Genomic DNA, 20,198 nt, shown 5'->3' on the forward strand with positions numbered 1-20,198 from the left:
CCATAAAGTACAAAAGTAGGTAAGTTCTGATGGACCTTTTTAAAATACTGCCTCAACTGGAGTATAATGTCCAATTCTGGGCACTGCACTTAAGGAAGGATGTAAAGTTTTTAGATAGGGTGCAGAAAAGATTCACAAGACTGGTTCCAGGTATGAGGGATTTCAGCTACATGGATACATTGGAGAAATTGAGTTTGGAGAAGAGAGGATTGAAAGGGCATTTGATAGAGGCACTGCATTCAAATCAGGTAAGAACAGTAGATTTCTTACCCTGAAGGACGTTAGTGAACCAAATAGGTTTATACAACAATCCAATAGTTTCAGGCTGATTATTAATGACACCAACATTCTCTGCTATATTTATTCATTAATTAGATTTATATTCTTCCAGCTGCCATAGTGGGATGTGAATTCATGTCCCTTGAGCATTATCCAGGGTCATTGGATTATTAGCTTAGTAACATCACCGCAATGCCACTGTTCCCCTCACAGAGCTGCAACTGTCAGAGGTTTATTCAGGTTCAAAGCAAAAAATAAACCACTTTCAAAGCATTTCAGCAACTCCGGTAATCTTTCTTGAAAGTTCCTCAGGCTGCTGCCTTCGAAGTAAAGCAATTCCTCTGGTCTCAGCTGACACTGGCATCAGATGCACTTAATTTATATTGGGTGGAATCTTATGACCCTTGCCCCCCCCCCAGTTGGGAGCAGGCTGGCAGGTGAAGGACTCATAAAGTCAGATGGGATGGTGGGGACAGGGTGCCCATCACCTACCCCCCCTCCATCGGTGTTTTTTCCAGTGGCAGGCGAGGCATTGAACCGCCTGCCTGCTCTTGGGCCAATTGAACGCCTTAAGTGACCAATTAATGGCCGCTTGACAGCCTCTTCCCACTGCCACTGGTATTTTATCAGCAGCAGGGTGGGGGAGGGGGTGCAACTTGGTGGCCTTTTTGGGATTGGGGTTACTCCTCCGAGTTGGGCACCATGTACCCAATGGAGGGCTCACTCCACAGTATTCCCTTCTCCCATGTGTTTCCCCATGAACCCAGGCCCCCTGCATTCCCCCTCCCATTGCAAGGGCCAGGGGGAACATTTTCCCCCATCAGGGGGAAGTGCGGGAGTGGCCGGCCTTCCGACCAGCGCCCATGGTGGGGGGGGGGTGGGTGCCACCATTTTACGTGGATGGGCCTTTGACGTCCACCAGGAAGTGCTATGCGCTCCCTTTGCGGGCAGGGAGTACACTATTTCGCACATGTGCAGAAAAGAGTGCACAGATCCCCCTGAGGCAAAGTGCTGCCTCAGTGAGATCGGCTCCAACGCAGTTGACAGTTGACAGAAAGGTAATAAAAAAGTTTCCCTGACATGTCCTCCCATGTGACACCGTCACATGAGTTGGGACATGACCTTAACTTTTATTTAAACATTTGATAAACATTTAAAAGCCCTCATTAAACCTCATCCCGCCTGTGGCTGAGGTTTCATGCTTTTCCTGAGGCCTGCCTAGGCTCCCGGCCTGCCCGCCAGCCTTAAGGTTGGATGAGCAGGTCCATCAATCAAGTTAAATAGTTTTTTAATGGCCTTAATAGGCCGTTGACAGTTCGGTGGGTGCGCAGCCGAATCGGCTGCACACCCGCCGAACTGAAAGCCTAAATGACACGGGGTTATGTTGGGACGCACGCCTGACGTATCCCTGCGCCATTTGACATGTCAGCGAGCGGGCCCCGCCCCCGCTCACCGATCAGAAAAACCTGCCTGTCTGGCTCCCTCGATGATATGCCAGTGGTGTTGGTAGGACCAGAGATCCTGCCAGCCAAATGATTAGCTTGCAGCCCTGAGTAAGGACTTACTTCCGGAAGGTGGTGGAAGTCTTGCCCTGAGCCAATTAATGGCCCTGCGGCTGTCAAATCACTGCATGGTGACCTGGCCATGGGATGTGGGTTCACCCCTGACCTTTCAGTCAGGGGGTGAGACTGACGCATCTGCGTAAAATTCCACTCATTGTTTCAGCTTACCCCCAGCATAGTGCCTGTAGAATTGGTGAATGAACGTGGTAATGCCACAAGCCTGGTCAGAACTATCGCAGCTGCCATTAGGAGACAGAAACCTGATGGAAACAATTCTTGTCCCAGAATCAATCTCTGAACGTTCTATGGTACTGAAATATTGCCCCAGAAATGCCATCAAAAACAAATCATTTTATGTCAGTTTCTTTAGAATTTTTATATCAAGTTGAGATCAAGGTCACATTATCCATAAAGGACAACAAGACACTTACATTCTTTCTTGAAAGTGTTCTGTTAAGTTATTTCACATTAAAGATTAAATTACATTATTCATGTAAAATGAATATGCCCTTTATAGCCAATAATTAAAAAAGGAAGGTACATTAATTTTGATGAAGCACTATGATAAAGATTTTCAATTAACAAGGTAATTAATTATTTCTTGTAAAATGAATGGGCAAGCAGAAAGAGATGATCTTTCATCCCTGAGCATATACATTAGGCCATTTTTTAAAACTGCACTGATGGCATTCCAAACGGAAGTTTTATATCCTCTACATCTGGAGTGATTATTCAAGACTTAAGTGTGATTGCTGGTTTAATAATCAATCTATAAAGCATTCAGTTCATTTTCACAATAATGACATGCAGTGCTGCAGCAGGAGTGTTTACTGCATTGACATAAGAAAGGTTTGGATGCGCATTGATGAAAAAGTGATAATTCAATTTGGGGAGCCGGGACCTGAGTGAGAGAATTCCATATAGAGGAGGCACACTTACGCACATTTGAATTTGTATCAGGTGTAGGCCAGGATTTCTCCCCCCACCACCATGGCGGAACCCACCACGGAAGACGCAGAGGGCCAGCCAGAAGTCCATTGACTTTTGACACAACCAGAACATCCCAGCAGGGGACAGGGCCGGAAAATCCCAGCCATAACTCAACACTAATCTGAAGCAAAAGCACAATCTAAGAGTACCAAAGTAGGGCCATCACAATCTTTTGAAACATGGTGTTGTAATCCCAACTGATGCTGCTACTGGACAACTCACATCCCAGAGTGAAATCTGGCTTGATAGATCCTAACTTCTATCTTTTGTTTAGAAACATGGAGGGCGGCTACTGAACAGTCACAGGAGTCAGCAACTTTAAACTAAAGAATAAAACATTTATTAAACAAGAAAAGATTAACAATATTGCAATATTCCTTCACCCAGAACTATACCTTTGAAGATATATACAGGCTATTCTTAAGCATAGCACAACTTACAAAAGCTATCTTATACTTTCATGTTCACAGTAAGTACACTGTCCATGTAAACCAATAGGGGACCTGTGGTCAGGCACATTACACTCTGAAACCAAATGACAGATGCCACCCTGAACAGATACTAAGGATCCCTCATCAACTCCCCCTGATGCTTGTCACATCATAAGCCAACTGGTCTCACTGAACTCTGTCTTCCACACAAGGGTTTCCAATCTCCATTCTCGAAGAACCCACTTTGGACTCTTCCCCTAAACAATGCTTTCTCTCAGATGGCTTCCACTAGGGTTCACCTCCAGTGTTATGACCTCAACTTCTGCTGTTCCTCTCCCTGATTGCCACATGCATTCAAACTTTGCCTTCCAAGCATTCTCTCTCAAATACACAGCTGTGCCAATAGAACTCCACTGCTTCACATGCTCATAGTAAAGAATTACAGACACTCAGGTGTCTCCTTGGATCTTCTGGCTTCTTGCAAACCATTTTGCTCTAGGTCTGCTTCCTGAAGCTTTCTTCTTTTTAATTTGGAGCCTTTCCCTCTGCTCCTTGCTTTCTTCCACTGAACAAAATGTTGTTCCTGATTCCTGCCCTTGTCCTTTGATGTAACTTAAAGGGTTTCTTGGGACGTTTCTCCTTTTCTTCAGGACATGCTCCCTGCAGTTTTCACTCTCAGTAGGCTGCTGGCAGCTTGGTATCTTCCTTGAGATCCAGAACTCACTCGATGTTCACTGTTACTTTAACTTTAGAGCAACTAATCTAAGAATCTTAGGCTTATTTTCCTCAGCAATCTGCTAGTATGTCCAGCTAGAGAGAGACTTAAACTTCTTCCTTCACCTAAGAGCCTAATAACCAACTGAACTCAAACTGCTTTCAGTTTCTCTGTGTCTGTGGGGCTCTCTCTTTGAATCCCTGTTGCTAGGAAACAGTAGTTTTTTTCTACCTTGAGTTTGTTTTAAGTTCTCTTTCAAGAGTCATAAAACCTCATTAGATCAACATAAACAACCTTCAAAGTTTCAAATGAAATAGCTGACACAAATAGCATAGACAGGGGCAGTTAGATAACTACATTAGAGAGAAAGATAAGAAGGTGTGTAGTTAGGGTTAGATTAACTAAGGTGAGAGGAGGCTTGTGTGGAGCAGCACACTGACATAGGCGGCAGCACAGATCTGTCAGGCCAGATGAGCTGCTTTAGTGTTGTAAATTGTACCAAATATGTAAATATGTAATATATTTGACTGTGGTACTCTGCATTGAGCTCCATTGTTGCATAGCACTTGCAAGTCTCTTAAAATGCTAACTGCAGCTACTTGCCTTTGGTTCATTGTGAATGGAGCTAGCAGTTTAGGATCCGCAGGTGAGATAGGATATTTGAGATCCACTCCATCTATTTCAGAGACTGCTGCCATTTCTGTGGATGCTGAGGAGACTGGGGGAGACAAAGAATGCACTTGTGAGCATTTGCCTGCAGTTATTGAAAAGAGGACACTATTATATGGGGAGCCCATATCTTGAGAAGAGAAACTAGATGCTTATGAGGTTAGTCAATCTTGGGCGGAATTTTCTGTGCCCGCTGGCGTTGAGCGTGTTCAATGGTGTGAGCAGACAATATGGCGAGAAGGCCAAAAATCGGTTTCACAATGTCATGAAACTGGTTTGCAATCGTTTGCTCAGCCTGTCGATGATGGGCCACATTTCCCGCCATCGGACGTTTGGAACCTCATTGTAATATCCCTCCACATCTGTATAAGGCAAGCCCGCCGGGTGCATTCCGCCCGCTGGAATCAATCCCCCTGCTGAATCGTCCGCCCACATCGGCGGGAAATCACGCTAGTGCAGGACCCGTCTTGGGATGTGTGATGTGCAGAAGCCAGGGCTTACCGCCAGGGCCTTGCTCACATCGCAGACATCCATGGAGCAGACGATGCTGAAGCCAGACAACGACGGCACACTGGAGGATCGTCCATGGCATGCTGGGTGGATTCTCATGGACACGGCCCTGCTGCAAAGCAGCTCATGGACGGTAGAAAGTCACTGTTGAGGGTTTGCTCACAATGGATGCTGGTTGAGTGGGGTGGACACGAAGGTTTGGGATGTGTGGGCAGGATGTGTTTGGGGAGTAGAAAATGTACTGGGGGATGGGAGAGGAAGGTCTGGGATCGACTGGGTGAGGAAGAGGTGTCGTTGGGGGGCAATGAGATTGGGATGGGGGGAACAAAGGCCTCGGGGGGGGACGGGGTGGGCGTTGAGTTTGGGAGGGGGGATCAAAGGTTCGAAGGGCTGAGGTTGGGAGGCGGGGAATAAAAGGTGTCGGGGGGGGGGAGGTTGTGGGGAAGGGACTATGGGGGAAGTCAGGGTAACAGGGAGAAGACAGCAACTGGTGAGGTAGGTATAAGGGAGTGGAAAGTGTAAGAGAAGGAGTTTGTATGGGGGAAGGGGTGCGGAGGGAGGAGTCCAGGGGTAGGAGGGAGTGCGGAAAGGGGAGGGGGTCAGGGGGGTAGGAAGGAGTGCGGAGAGGGAAGGGAGTCCAGGGGGAGGAAGGAATGTGGAGAGGGGAGGAAGTAGGGGTGGAGGAAGAAGCAAGGTTGTTGGAAGGAGTCAGGAAGGAGGAAGGACTAAGTGGGGATGAGTTCCGGGGGGGTGGAGAGGCTCCAATGGGGCAAGGGGTTCCAATGGGGAAGGGGTCTGGAGGGGGTGTTGTCCAGGTGAATGTGCAAGGTAGGGCTCTGATGAGTCCATGACTGCCTCCTGGGGAGTGAACTGAGGGTCGGCGAGGTATGAGGGAATGGTGAGACTGGCCGAGGGCAGAGGGAGGCTGTTGGGTGGGAGGATGTGGGTTCGACGATAGCAGTAGAAGGGATGGCGACGGTGGTTGGTGCGGACTCGGAGGCAGGCAGAGACCCTGCGTGTGGGAAGGAGGAACTTGGGGAAGTTAATGTGGATGGGGGTGAGATTTTCGGGAAGGAAGGGAACGTGTACGTTCACCTGAACATCCCTGAAGGAAAAGGGTTGTGGTTAGTAGGTCACTGTGGGGAGGTGGAAGACATTGCAGGGAGGTCAACAGTGATGGGGGAAAGGCAATGGGTGACTGGGGGAGGGGAAAGGATGGGAGAGCGAATGAAAAGCTGACTCACTGTGTTATGCTGTCTAAGTCGAAATTGAAACAAGAATCATGGTGGGCAAGATCAAGTGCTGCATGGGAGTGTGATCAGTGGGTCGGTGGAGATACAAGTCAGCTCAGATGGACAACTGAAAGTGAACCCCAGCAGGCAGCATTGAAAATGCTCAGGACATTGAGATGAGTGTGATAGAGAAACGATCCGGGTGTGTGGGAGAGTACTTGCACTAGACTCCGAAAGGCCCTGCCACATACACACTTCTCCACCCAGAATCACTCTTTGGCCAGCTGCTCCCTCTGTGGTGACAGAGGACGAGGTTGAGGGGCTCACAGGTAAAGGGGACTTGGAGGGAAAGGACAGCCTTTGAGATTCCTGAGAGGATGACCTAGGGGTGTCCAGCTGCCACTCCCCCTCCCTTCGGGTGCCCGGGGGCTCCAGCCTGACTCCTTGAGGAGAAGGAGCACCTGGAGGGAAGTCCAGGTGCCCCATTTCCCTCTCGTGTTGCCACTGCAGGAACTCACCCATGGCTCCCGCAAAGGAGTGCAGGTCTGCACGCATCTCCGTGTTCTGCTGGATCATGGTGTCCAAGGCGTCTGATATCCTCCCCATGGAGACCTCCATTCATGCACATGTGAGCACCACTGCATCGGAGAGCAGGCAGATGCACTCCTCCAACCCGTGAGCCGCTCAGTTGAGGGCTTTCAACAGCTCGATGCGATGTTCCCCCGCCTTCTGCTGATTCTGCACAATGAGTTGGAAGGCAAAATCCAGAGGTTCGTCATCTGACTCAGACCCCACAGATGCCTCTTCCCCAGCAGTCCTGCAAGTCCCGGGGACCTTGGTTATGGACACAGATTGTGAACCTGAGCCTGTTGTAGATCGCGTCCCACCGAGGTCTGTAGCCCTGCACTGGTGAAGGGCATCGGTAAGTGCTGTGATGGGTCTTCCAGGCTGCTTACTTCCAGATATTCAATGGAGGAGGTACTCTCTTGGCTGGAGGTGAGGACATGGATGGAGCTGAGAGACTGGCTGGCTGAGGGCATTGGTCGCTTGGCTGATTTCTCTGCGAACCAAAATAGAGATAATTAGTGGATGGTAGCAAAGTCAAAAGCAGGAAAGTGAGCACTTACATTTTCATTGAGAGAGGGATGATGTGGTGCAGGATCCTCATGAGCTTGTTCATCACTGACCTCACCGTCATCACAGGTACGGTCCACATCATCACCAGTCAGTGCGATGGCACACTTCTCAAAGTGAATGATGGGCTTAATGTGGGCCACTCCAACCCCAGTCTTGGACCTCTCCCTGCTGATGTGAGCAGGCTTCTCCTGCAATGAAACAGATGGAGAGAGTCTGAGGAGGGCACATGGCACTGCATGAAATATTTGTGTGGTGAGCAGAGCCATAGACAGGATGAGGATGCGAGCTTCAGAGTATATAAGCCTGACGGAGATGTAAGGGTGTATGAGAGAGTTAGTGGTGTTGTCCCTTTAGGTGTGAGATCCCTGTAGAGTGTCAAGACAGGTGGCATGTTAGAAGATTGGAAAGATTGGAAAGAACAGTATAGAGGGACGAAAAGATTAACGAGGAGGCAAAAATTGGAGTATGAGGGAAAGTTAGCTCATAACATAAAGACTGCAGTAAGATTTTCTATAGATTTTTAAATAAGAAAAGAGTTAACAAAGTGAGCGTTAGTCCTATAGAGAGTGCACCTGGGGAATTGATAATGGAAAGTAAGAAGATGATGGACGAATTAAACAGGTATTTTGCTTCAGTCTTCACTGTAGAGGACACAAGCAACATCCCGGAAATAGCTGTAAATCAGGAAATGGAAGGCAGGGAGGAACTCGGGAAAATTACAGTCACCAGGGAAATGGTGTTGAGCAAATAGTTGGGGCTGTGAACTAACAAATCCTCAGGTCCTGATGGACTTCATCCTATGGTCTTGAAAGAAGTGGCGAGTGAGAGAGTTGATCTAAACATTCGTTCAGATAATATCACCAACTACAACACCTCTGTGTTCTTTTGTTCTTTTGTCTGTGACATCTTTTGATTACCTGCTCCTATCACTGCTTGTTTGTCCCTACAACCACACCACCACCCCCCCCGCAACTTCTCTCCCCCAACCCAACCCCCCACCCCACCTTAAACCAGCTTATATTTCACCCCTCTCCTTGGATTCACCTAATTCTGTTGAAGGGTCATGAGGACTCAAAATGTCAACTCTTTTCTTCTCCGCCGATGCTGCCAGACCTGCTGAGTTTTTCCAGGTAATTCTGTTTTTGTTTTAGAGAGTTGATGCACTCGTTCTAATTTTCCAAAATTCCTTAGATTTGGGGAAGGTTCCATTACATTGGAAAATAGCAAATATAACTCCTTTATTCAACAATGCAGGGAGACAGAAAGCAGGAAACTATAGGCCAGTTAGCTTAACATCAGTCATAGGGAAAATGTTAGAAGCCATTACTAAAGATCTTATAGCAGGGCACTTAGAAAAATTCAAGGCAATCAGACAGAGTCAACATTGTTTTGTAAAAGGGAAATCAATTTATTGGAGCTCTTTGAAGGAGTCACATGTGCTGTGGATAAAGGGGAACTGGTGGATGTACTGTATTTAGATTTCCAGAAGGCATTTGATGAAGTGCTGCATCACTTATTGCTGAAGATAAAAGCTCATGGTGTAGGGGAAACATATCGGCATGGGTAGGAGATTGGCTAGCTAACAGGAAACAGAGAGTTGGCATAAATGGGTCTTTATCTGGTTGGGAGGATGTGATGAGTGATGTGCCACTGGGGTCAGTGCTGGGGCCTCAACTTTTTACAATTTGTATAAAAGACTTGGATGAAGGGACAGAAGGAATGGTGGCTCAAATTGTTGATGACACAAAGATAGGTAGAAAAGTAAATTGTGAAGAGAATGTAAAGAGGCTACAAAGTGACATAGGTTAAGTGAGTGGGTAAAGATCTGGCAAATGGAATATAATGTGGGCAAATGTGAAATTGTTCATTTTGGCAGGAAGAATAAAAAAAAGCTTATTGCCTAATGGTGAGAGATTGCAGAGCTCTGAGATTCAGAGGGATCTGGGTGTCCTAATGCATGACTCACAAAAGGCTAGTTTGCAGAGAGAGCAAGTAATTAGGAAAGCTAATAGAATGTTATCATTTATTGTGATGGGAATTGATTACAAAAGCAGGGAGGTTATGCTTCCATTGTACAGAGCACTGGTACAATACTCCACATCTGGAGTATTTTGTACAGTACTGGTCTCTGACCAATACTGGAGTACTGGTCTCCCTATTTAAATGCAATAGAAGCAGCTCAGAGAAGGTTTACTAGACTAGGAATGGGTGGACTGTCTTAAGAGGAAAGGCTGGACAAGTTAGGCTTGTATCCACTGGAATTTAGAAGAGTAAGAAGCGACTTAATTGAAACCTTTAAGATCCTGAGGGGTCTTGACAGGCTGGATGTGGAGAGGATGTTTCCTCTTGTGGGAGAATGTAGAACTAGGGATCACTGTTTAAAAATAAGGTGTTACTCATTTAAGACAGAGATGGGGAGGACTATTTTTTCTCAGGGGTCGTAAGTCTTTGGAACTCTCTTCCTCAAAAGGCGGTGGAAACAGCCTTTGAATATTTTTAAGGCAGAGCTAGATAGATTCTTGATTAACAAGGGGGTGAAAGGTTATCGGGGCTAGGCAGGAATGTGGGGTTGAGGTTATATTAAGATCAGCCATCAGCATGCTCGAGGGGCCGAGTAGCCTACTCCTGCTCCTAATTCGTATGTTCGTATGATGGGTTTGTGAGTATGTGAGTTGAGAATTAAGAGAAGAGTGAATTATCCTGGTGGAACGAATGACACCATTCATCCTGGAGCAGCACTGGGTAGTTGTTCTCATTTGCTGGGTATTGGTGCTGACGACTGCTGTCACCACCTCCCAAGCTGAAATGGTGATGCCTCTGCCCCTCCTGCAGCCAGAGTGGGGGTGGTGCACATCATGGAGGGGCTGCACTGCATCCAAAAGCTTCTCGAGGGACATGTCACTAAACAGAGGGGCTGCAGTCTTTATGCCTTTTGGGGCCACCCTGCCTTCTGTGCATCAGTCCTGGCTGGAAGCACTGAGAGGTGTACACGCGGCTGCACTTTAAATATGGTGCCCGGCGTGATGAAGTGGTGAGATGATGGTCATTGTCCCGCCATCGAAATGGCGTGTTTCTTGGGAATGCATAATTAATGTGGTGGGTTTGGGACAATGCAGCGTGACAAGCCGCCATTGTGGCTGGTGGGGTAAACAACATTTTCCCTGCCTGCTACTGCACTTGGTGCAAATCTGCAACGATTCCGCTGCTTGTTTTCAGGAGGATCTGCACTCTCGTACAGGGGCAGATGAGGCTACGTGGTTGATAGAGCAGGCTGTGGCAAATGCCATGCAAGTCTATATGTAGCCACAGCAGACTTTTCTAACTGATCTTCATAATGATATATGGATTTCTATTATCATTTATTCTCTCATGTTTTTTCTAGGAGTCTGGAGTTCCTATTTATTTGGCAGGATAAGGATTAAGTAAAACCAAAAATGATGCAGATATTGCAGCATCCAACCAAATGAAGAATATTGTTTATCAAGTTTTATTTTCCCCTGAACAGTTGAATTTACGTGATTTGTTATTCTACTTAGGTGATTGGATTCAGCAATATCCCGAAGGTGCTCATTTGATAACATATCTGTCATTTATTTTCCCTTAGCTGTGTAGAGAACAACTGTAGACAAGTTTATTTGGCAAAATAATTGGTTTCTTTGAGTCTGTCCTGCTGAACTTGTATACCATGCTAGAGGCCAAAGTTACCTTGACACAAACGTAATATTCTGAACGTTCTGAATCATGCCCATTCAGCGCATGAAGAAAATATTTATAATGCATTTATATCAAACCCCGTTGCCTTGCTAAAGTGAGTGCACAGTGTTAAAGTCATCCTATTCTAATTGGTTGCAGAACTCTTTTATGAATAGCCAGGGTTGGACAAGTTATCATGCTGATAATCACAGTGAACTTTTTTGCTTTTAAGCTCAACAATGGAAAATATGCACTTATCCAAGGCATTCATGCAAATAATATCTACATCTGGCAACCATTTTTAAAATATTTGCACATGGTATAGGCAGCAGCCCATGGATCAAAAGTGCCCTTTCATCTCAGATAAGAGACTGATACATATATGGTGAATCACTTTTCAATGATTTTAGGGGTGGAGCAACAAATTTTGTCATAACACATAAACGCTGTTAATACTGGGAGTAACCTACCGTTGTTGATCCTATGTTAGCACACCTCCAAATGTATACTTTGTACGTTTCCTCATTCCTTTCTGAAAGTGCTGAATGTGGCCTGAGTGCCACAACAGGACAAATATTGTTGGCAATATAAACAAGTTTTGTTTACTAATGGGATAGCAAAAATCACAAGCTTATGTTCTTTAATTATATTATACACCACATTAGTCAAATTGTGATTTCAAAAGTTAACCAGATTGGCACTTATCATATCTAATTAGTGGGGATTTGTAATTTGCCCCATGCTTAAAATAGTTTGGTGTGATTCTTTGGCGATTCGACCTTTAATGTTAGGAAGCCAAGCCAGTGTAGAAAACACAAATTTCAGCTTTCATTAAATTTGGTTATTCTGAAGGTGATTTCCATGCACTTGAAGATTAGTTGATCAGGCTGAATCTCTGTAGGAAGTCTTTTGGGGTGAAATGCGGATAGACCACAAGCTCTACCCATCCAGTGGTTGGTTGCACCTGTGACCTTGCCCTATAAGAATGAAGAATATTTGTGTAGATGGGATGGGTTTCTGTGCCATTAATGGTACATTGCCTCAGGTGGGGTGGAACCATATAACTGCATGAGATGTCTGGATGTAACAGTTCCCAGAGAAAAGAAATTCCCAAGACCATTCAGATCAGGAAGAAGGTGAGAAATAAGCCTAAAACTGTAAATCTAAAGCTGATGCTTGGTACCAGATGACAGAGTAGCATCACCTCACTCAGACTACCAGAAGATCTTTCCTGAAAATTTGAAAGAAAATGGTTACCCAAGGAAAAGTGCTCTGAAACCAAACAACATCATGCTAATGACATATGGAGGAAATGAGTCGACAGTTAGGAACAACCCAATCTAGAGGGACACACAAAGGAAAGATGTTAACTGCATGTTCTGCATCACAGAAACAGATGGCCCTGCTATCCTGGGGTTGAGCTGTTGCAAAATGCTGCAGCTGAGCTCAGTGAACCGTGAAATAAAGGAAGCATTACTGAAAGTTCAAGGTAGAATATCCATTGGAAAGCACCCTCTGATCAGGAGCAAGAAAGGTCTGGTCTAAATTTGTCCAGAGTGTTTTGATGAGATGGTCAAATGCTTTGAAGATTTTGAGTGGTACATCACTATTGACCCAGAGAAGAAACCAATGATTCATCCCCCACATAAAGTACCAATAGAATTAAAAGGAAAGCTTGAAAGAGAGCTCCAAGATATAGAAGAAAAGAAAGTGATCATCAATTACAGAGCCTCCAGGTTGTGCAAATGCCATCGCGTGACAGAGAAGCCAGAGAAGGCTGTGCGTTTACCTGGATCCCAAATTCTTAATAAAAAAATAAAGAAATAAATGCTAGAAGAAATCATCTCAACATTGGCAGGGGCAAAAGTTTTCACAGGCCTGATGCCAGAAATGGCTCCTGGAATGAGAAGCTTCATGAGGAATCTTTGCTGTTGGCAACATTCAACACACCCTTTGGATAGTACAAATTCCTGCATCCATGTCTTGGTCTTAAAGTGAGCCTGGATGTGTTCCAGCAGAAAGTAGACGTGACATATAGAGAATGCAAAGGGGCAGTCATCATAGCTGATGTTAGCCAGAGCTATGGTGTGATTGAAAAAGATCATGACTACCATCTAGATGAAGGGAGAACTAGGAAGGTTGGGATCAAGTTAAAATCAGACAATGGATTGTGAAGATGACAGAAAGCCAGAATGGTGTACACACCTGATGGAGTCAAGCCAAATTCTGATAAAATATATCTATCTCTGAGATGAAAGGGGCCAAGGGACAAAAAAGAGCTGAGAAGTTTACTTGGTTCGATCCAGTAAATGAGTTCTTTTATACCTCACCTGCCAGAAAACACAACAAATCTATGAGAGGAGATGAGTGAGGATGTTGAGTACCAGTGCTTAGCGTCACATGAGAGGAACTACAGCAAATTCATAGAAGTGGTATGCAAGGAGGCAAGTCTGTCGCACTACAACAGAAAGAAACCTGTCGCTCTGCAAGTTGATACTTCTACAAAAGGATGGGGAGCAGTTCTGGTACAAGGTGGAAAGCCAATATCATTCACATCCAAAGCTCTAACATCAGCTGAAACCAGACATGCCAACATAGAGAACTTCTGGCAGACATGTGTGGATGTGAGAAATTCCATTCCTCTGTGGGAGAAAATTTGTAGTGGAGAGTGATCATCAACGACTACAGCAGATCTACAAGGAAAACCTGTGTGGAACATCAGCAAGAGTGCAGAGGTTACACTTGAGGCTTCAGAGTTATGATTCCACTCTGAAATACAAGGTGTCAGCAGCTGCAGTATCTCAGCTATCCCCACAGGGGAAACATGAGTTTTCTTTTTAATTCATTCAGGGGATGTGGGCATTGCTGTCTAGGCCAGCATTTAGTGCCCATCCCTAGTTGTCCTTGAGAAGGTGGTGGTGAGCTGAGATCTAGGTAACCTATAGAGATCCATAACCTAGTGAATGTAATACCATCAAAACTCTCATAATAGCAGATTACTGCTCAAAGTTTCCTTTAATCAGAAAGGTGAAATATTTGAGAGATACAACTATAATTTCAGCACTGCGTCAAGGGGTATGAGGAGAGTGCGGGACTGTGGTGTTGAAATAGAGGATCAGTCATGACCATATTGAATGGCGGAGCAAGCTTGAAGGGCTGAATGACCTACTCCTGTCCCTATTTTCTATGTTTCTACTGCAAGTTCTGTTTGCTGAGCAAGGGATTCCAGGAAGAGTAATATACGATAATGGAATGCAATTGACCTCCTGTTTAAAGGAATTTTCTGAACAGCATGGGTTCAGTATCAACAGCTCATTACCAAATTATCCAAGGAGACATGGTTTTATAGAAAGACATGTCCAGACGGTCAAGTGAGCCCTCATGAAATGCCGAGAGACAAAGGAAGACTTAAACTTTGCAATATCGTCACTCCAAGCTCCATCTCTCAATGCTGACGTGCAATTGCCTGCAGTTACTCATTGGCAGAAAGTATGTGACAACTTTGCCAAGGAAGATAGATTCTCCAATGACCAGGAGAAAGTAAGACAAGAATTCACTGATACACAGGTTGAAGGAGGTCAAAACTTCAACAAGCATGCTAAATCCCTGAGTTGCATGAATTATTGAGAGGAAAGGCTATACAAAACCTGGAATCCAGGAAAAGGTGTTGGTGAAGCTGAGACTCCAATGTCATACATAGCGTCATCGAGTCTTTTAAGGCACAGGAGGAAGCCATTTGGTAGATTGAGTCTATGCCAGCTCTCTGCAGAGCAATCTAGTAAATCCCTCACCCCCCCAGCAAGTTTATTTCATTTATTACCCATCCAATTTCCTTTTGAAATAATTGATTCTACCACCCTAGTGGAATGAAAATCCCACTAACTGGGGCATGTTTTCCTAAGGCAGATGTGGCAAGTTGGGATATTTCCTGACTCTGCGCACCTGCCTTGGGAGTGAAAATTCAGGCCTTTATTTGAATATATTAAGCATCCAATCCTCAGCATTTAAAGCAATGTTTCTATTAAAGATGCTACATTATATTCCGACACTGCTGCTTGTGCTTGTAGCTCATCAACCTTGTTCACCACACTTTGTGCACTTATATACATGCACTGTAATCCTATCTTTGTATACCTTGTAATCTTTCTGAGTCCATTCCTATCTAATATGGAGCTATTCCCATCTCTAGTACTGCCCAACACTCTCACTTTACACACCTTATTCTCCTTTTCTGCTATATTTCTCCTATATGCTGATGTCCATCGCTCTGCCAATTTAGTTTAAACCCACCTCAATCACACTAGTGAATCTTGCTGCCAGGACATTGGTCCCAGTCCTGTTGAGGTACAATCCATCCCTTTTGAATAGGTGCCTTCTGCCCCAGAGTTTGTCCCAATATCCCAAGAACCTGAAGGCCTCCTTCCTGCACCATGCTTCAAGATATGCATTTCTACTCTGGCTAGCAGGTGATATCAAGACTGAAAGCAGTAAGCAAATGAAAAGGAACAGAGTCCGTGTCCGACCGACACCTGAGCTGGAAAAGCTGAAAAGCTCATTAAAAACACCAGTGACATCCCTAACAAGCGAGACAACATTAACAGCATCATCGTATGCAGTGTAACATCAACATCACTAGCAAGTGACCCAGCATCAGTAGCAGCCTGCGCAACTCCTGAAACACTAGGTAGAGCCAGTATAGCATACCAACTCATCACTGAGAGTGATGAATGCCAAATCCATGAGATGGAGGCACAACATCCTACCATCTAAGCGATACCATGAAAAATGCTTTTGAGAAAAGAAAACAAGCTATAAAAGACACTTAAGGTGTTCAATTTAATTATAAAAGTCTAGTTTAGACATAATATAAAGGAGGTTAATGATTGCAAGTTACATTGATATATAGAGGCATTATTTTTTTGAAGAAAATTGGATGTTATCTTCTTATATTATTCATAAAGAGTTAGGAGTTATTTTGTTATGTACATGCATAAGTATCATATCACTCACCACTGCACAACATTCAGGTGCTGAGCAACAATGTATAAGTCTGCACCACATGGCCTGATCTGTGAAATACGTTCGAAGCAACCTCCAGCATTTTGTGTGATTACTTCGTTCTTCTGGGATTCATAAGATATAACACCTACACTGTTTCTAATGACACTCACCTTTGTGGTCTCCTCTTACTAGTCCACATGGGCTGCTCTTTTTGGAAGCTCCTGTACCAAAAAGGATCCTCACTTTCCACTGGAAAATTTCAATAAGGAACGAGGTGCTCTCTGGCATTTTTACAACTTACAGATCGTTTTGGTTTGTCAGCTGAAGCGCTCGCTGGAGTACACGATTTATCAGCTATCCATGAGTGAGCCACCAGTCAAAGCCACTTTACACACTAAAAGGTTGCTCACATTTTCCAAATGGTATTAATCCTCAGAAATGCACATGGGTCAGTGTGTTATGGGTGAGATGGGCATTATTTTCAGATTTATGCCTCATTGGAATGTATATGTTTGGGTGTGAAATGCCACCTAAATATCAGACACATACATAACCACCACTGCTAAAATAAAATAGAAAATTGTTTCCAAATTTTGAAATTGCTATGATGAAACTGCCGTCATTACTTCTAATTGTCTTAACTTACACCAGCTCAATATTCCATTCCCCAACACAAAATAGTCTTGACAGACCTGATCATTGATGTAGTACATTGAATTAGCCACACAGAAACAAGTCATTTGGCACAATAGGTCTATGCTGGTGTTTATGTTCTACATGTACCTCCTCTCACCCTACTTTATCTAACTCTATCAGTATAATCATCTATTCCTTTTACATATATACACTTAGCTAGCTTCCCGTTAATGTACATTATTGCATGCTTGATGATAAACTTGTGCAAGTTAAGCCAATTAATTTTTATTAGGAACCTTGCTCAGGGGTTGCTGCACTTTGTAGTTGCTCCCAAGAAAAAAAATGGGATTTCATGTTGACTGCTGAATGAATATTTTCTCACAGGACCTTCTTTCCACAAATGATATTTTATTTGGAAACAACTATTGAGCTCACTCCAATGTTACCTGTTATTTTTAAACTATTAAATACTGTGCAGTTGGTGGGCAGTTTTAATTCATTTTATGACACCTGCCATTGAGTGATCAAAGCACACTTACACCCATTGTATTCCTTATTATTGATTCAAGATGATATCCACACTGAAAGAATAACTGGGATAGCATGCACAATTACAAATATTTAATCCATTCTTCTGAAGTGAATAAGAGAAGGGAATAAAATTGCACATTAACATCTGTAACATAACAGAAAACAACTAAACGCTAATTGTAGCTAACCAATATTGAGATTATTCCAGGACATGAAACAAGTTTTAAATATGACCATCTGCATATAACGGTAAACACACTTTGATTTACTGGATACTATTCATCCTGTGATGTAATTCAAGAATATTTTCTACTTAAATTGTAAAAATATCTGTAATGGGCACTGAAATTTGTCCTGAGTAGAATGGGTGAAAGTGACATGGCAGCCTTTGATAGATTAACTTTTCCATTGAAATCATTGAAATTGAATATGTGTAAAATGAGCTATTATTATTGCTAGTATTTATTTGCTTGGATTATGCAATCATTCAAGACATGTTTTATCCCTAATCTGTCTTCGATCCTTTTCATTGCTGTAGTTCTATTTTATATTATCAATCTATTTGTTTTCTTCTTGCCTCAGTTAGTTAGCTCTTAGGTGTGATCTATGGGATTGTATTCAGTGTGAGGATTTTGAGAACAAGCTTTCTTCACCAAACTGTTCCCAGAGGGGACGGTATTGCACAACCCAGACCTTTTTTATTCATTTGAGGGATGTGGACATTGCTAGCTAGCCCATCCCTAATTTTTGCTGTGGGTCTGGAGTCAGACCAGGTGAGGACAGCAGATTTCCTTTTCCTGAAGGGCATTAGGGAACCAGATGGGTTTTTATGAGAATCAGCAATTGTTTCAATTCCAGATATTTATTAAATTCAAATTCCACCATCTGCTATGGTGGCATTTGAACCCAGGTCCCCAGAGCATTATCTGTCCAGTGACAATACCGCTATGCTACCACCTCCCCCTAATTATTCTCCATTTACTTTCTGGGAGCGTGTGGCATTATAATCATGTTGCTGATTGAAGCCGACTGGCCATGTGTCTTTCATAATAGTACTGTATTTGAAAAAAGAAAGAAATTGCATTTAAGTAGTGCTTTCTTGACCTCAGGATATCCCAAATTGCTTCACAGTCAATAAGGTACTTTTGAAGTGTAGCCAAAAGTATATTCAGGCCCATTTTTAGTTTGGTAAGTACAAAGGCACTTTTGGTAGTAATTGATCATTATTAATTCTTGGTTATTGCTGCAGACATGACTCTTTCTGATTCATTGGGCTGAATTTTCCCAAACCTGGGGTGGCTGGCTTGGAAGCAGTGGGTGGGGAGGGGACTGGGAGAATGGTGGATAGCCATATCTAGATGGCTCTCTGACACATTCCTGCCAGGAAAGTTTCCAAATAGCACGCAGAATGTGGATCACGCCCACTGAACAGAGGCAGGCAGCCAATTTAAGTAATTATGGCCCCAATTAGGAACAATTTTTCTGGCTTGCTGACATTTTGACAGCACTGAGCTGACCCTGCCCCACTGCATGGAGAAGACTAAATGGAAGCAGCCTTCCTGTGGCAGGCTAGGGGCCATTGGAGCTGGAGGCCCTGCCAGCAGCAAAGACCACACCCATGGGCTTAAACATTGCCAGCAGAAGGCTCTTTCCTCCACTCTGAGGAGCTTACCTATTAGGCCTCTCTGAACTCAGTTTAAATTTATGCTTCTGAGTCATCTCAAAGTGTGTTACCTGCCTCAGCAGTGCCCACATCTCCTGGTGGGGCTCCAGAGCTGCTGGGCCTCAGATTGGATGGCAGCATCAGGAGCCTACCTGATTGGATGGCAAGCTTGGAGGCTGCCAATCAGGAGGCCAGCTCACAGAAAATATCTCCGCTGGCCTGGCACCCAGCAAACGCAGAATAAGGATACCCATTTGGTCCCAACTTCAGAATCCTGAAGTCCATGAAAAAAATCCTGCTCATTGTTTCTTAACATATCACCAAATTTAGTTAGGTCAGCTAGTGACACATTGGATAACATATTCATATCCTATGGATAATATCCAGAAATAATCTACTTGACCAGTAAAAATTAATATGACTAACACTGCTCCGGCATGAAAAGGTGGTAGCCTAGGGGTAACGGGATTGAGTTTCTTCTTTGGGTACAATCAGGAAACTGGGCACAATCTGCACTTGAAATTTTGCCGAATTTCCATATTGAGGTTATTGTTCAAGATTCCACCCAATCTCATTTGCATAATCACAGATGTGAAATCTTACACGAACCAGTGGAATCGAGCAGCGTAATGGGTCATAATTGTCCTTTTTCTTTGCATTTAAAAATTAACTGATATATTTAAGAATGGTAACTTAGTGCAGTTTTATTAATATGACTGAAAATGAATTTATCACAAAAATAAGTATTTTTAATCAAATTGTTTAGTTCTTCACCTGTGAGTAACCTGGTTTTCAATCACCGATAATCCTTTAAAAACCTACACTGAACCATTTACTAGCTTGATTGGCTTACACTACTCAGTTTCTTAATAAATTAAATACTTTTTAACAGATAAAAACTTTTAGAAGGTGCTCAAAAATTGCCTGTATGTCTAAAAAAATGAAGTCAGTTTGAAGAGGCTTAACCATGCTCATGATTCAGCCTAACTGACATCCTGCTGCAATCGGGCAAGTTTCCTACATCAGACCACCCACCTCTGTCCCAAGTTAATAGGTTTTCCCACCACCGTCCAGTGACTAAGTGGGCATATGGTTTCCATGATTCCCACTGTGACAGGCTGTGTTAAATTCTTCCCATCCTGTTGGTTG

Source organism: Carcharodon carcharias, chromosome 5, assembly GCF_017639515.1.
Source record: "Carcharodon carcharias isolate sCarCar2 chromosome 5, sCarCar2.pri, whole genome shotgun sequence".
In the NCBI taxonomy this organism is placed as follows: Eukaryota; Metazoa; Chordata; class Chondrichthyes; order Lamniformes; family Lamnidae; genus Carcharodon; species Carcharodon carcharias.